Genomic DNA, 2,282 nt, shown 5'->3' with positions numbered 1-2,282 from the left:
TGAATGAGCGTACCTGCACTGCAAAAAAAATGCTTTGAATAATTAGTATTTTTGTCATGTTTCCAGCCAAAATACCTAAATATTCTTAAATCAAGATGCATAAGAAAAATGACATAAGATATTTAGTCTTCTTTCTTGGGGATAAAAAAGCAAACAAACAAAAATATATAGGTGATGCGGTGAGAAAAATACTCGTTTACATTTGCATGAAGATTATATTTCTTAAGCCACTGGCAGATCATTTTACAAAAATTTCAGCAATAAAAGCATGTATGCAGAAAGAATGAATGAATGAATGAATGAATTAATTAATTAATATTTAAAAATTGCTTGCGCTTTAAAGATGGAGGAGAAACTCTGGGTTTCCCCGAAGACAATCTGCTCCAGATCAGGTTAGGTTCACACAGTAAGTTACTATGGAAAGTTAACGAGAGGTTTAGTTTTGTCTTTTATTGGAACCGAAAGGTTTATTTTTTCTGGGGTTAACAAACTCTGAGGTTCCAACAAATCCCCCTTTCTGGAATTTTAGGGGTGAGTAAATCTCAATGACAGCGCACTGATTACAGGAAGTTAACCTCGCATCCAAACAGGCCCGTTTCCCTATATACTATGCAGGGCTGCACGATTAATCGAATGCGATTGTCATGTGCATCTCGTCAGTAAAGCGGTTCTGTGATTAGCAGCATTTACTACACAGAGCCGTAGTTCTCTGACAAGCTATGCAAAAACATTTTTTTAAATTAACCGACGATAAAATCGTACGATTATGAAATCGATAAAAATCGTTCGTAATAATGACAGCTGTTTGAGTAGCTTGTCAGTCAACTACGGCTCTGTGTAGTAAATGCTGCTCCATCTGAAAATACCACATTTAATAACATGTTTTAATTCCAAACTCACTTCATAACGTCAGTCGAGTGTTTGAAATAAATCCTTCTGTGAGATGATGTGGCTTCTAAATATACTTTATTATAATGAAAATTATAACAAGAACTCAGATAAGCCATATATTGTCGTAGTCGTGTGTTTATTAGTCACACTGAGTCAATGAAAGCCGTTAAATCTTCTGTTTATTCAGCTAGTGCTATGGGGATGTCCTGGGTTTCTTCTGCGGGGAGTATTTGGAGTTTCTCTGGCCTTCAGATGGAGATTTACTGCTGATCACAGAACCCTGCTTCACTGACAATCACAGCTTCTGTCTAATCGTGATTATATATATATATATATACACACACACACACACACACTATAATAACTATATAATAGTTATTCAGCCAAGAATAACAACTAAGTTAACAAAAAAAAAAAAGGCCCAGAACTGCTTTTCTGACTGATATGAAAATATTAACCATTTGTACATACTCTAACACACATATTTTAGATTCACAATTCATTTAAAAGCCTCTGGTGTGTAAAAACAGTAAATATCATCATGTCCTCCTGCTTTTACCCTAATAAAAGTTATAGGAGCATTACATAGTTAACTCTTTCCCCGCCAGCATTTTTTTTTTTAAGTTGCCAGCCACCGCCAGCGATTTTGATGATTTTCACTAGAATTTGATGGCCTCCAGAATATTTTGCTGTATGGATATTTGAATATGCAATACACCAAAATAAAGATCAGAGCCTCTACTTTTAAACATAAAAATCAGTTTTATTCTAGCTTAAAGCTTTCTTTTTTTTTGTCAACACTTGAATATAGGTAGGTTTCATAAAAATGCATAATTTTGAGCAAAAAGGTGAGAAAATCACATTTTTATCAAACACTGCACCTGGGTAATATTCAGTACGATTATCAAAGCATAAATCCAGTAAATCGCTTCTATCAACACCTCCAAAGCTTGCACAGACATATACCACTTCCTGGATCAACATTTTACTCTGTAACATTATGCAGTTTTCATTTATATGCTGCCATTGCTGATGATCGCATTATTTTTCATATGCATCTGTTTACATAAGAGATTGGTTGTTTCTCCATCCTGCTCACGTGTGTTTTTGTTCGGGAGGTTTTGTATTCATTCAGAAGATGTGTAATAGTGCCCCCTAGTGTATAACAGTGAAAACACGAAAAGCCGTAAAAAAACGTCTTTGACGTGGAAGCTTTGTCTTCTAAAAGACGAGATAACTCGTCAATGGCGGGGAAAGAGTTAATAAAGAAACTTAGCCGCGCTTAACTACTCTAATAACAGCGTTCATTTCAATCCGACATTCAAATTAAAATATTGAATAATATTCATAACAGAAGCGGTGTTTCCCCCAGACTTGCACTCTATTTGTGG

The sequence above is a fragment of the Sinocyclocheilus grahami genome, unplaced genomic scaffold, assembly GCF_001515645.1.
Source record: "Sinocyclocheilus grahami isolate Dianchi unplaced genomic scaffold, SAMN03320097.WGS_v1.1 scaffold2152.1, whole genome shotgun sequence".
Taxonomy (NCBI): Eukaryota; Metazoa; Chordata; class Actinopteri; order Cypriniformes; family Cyprinidae; genus Sinocyclocheilus; species Sinocyclocheilus grahami.
This window is presented reverse-complemented; position numbering follows the sequence as displayed.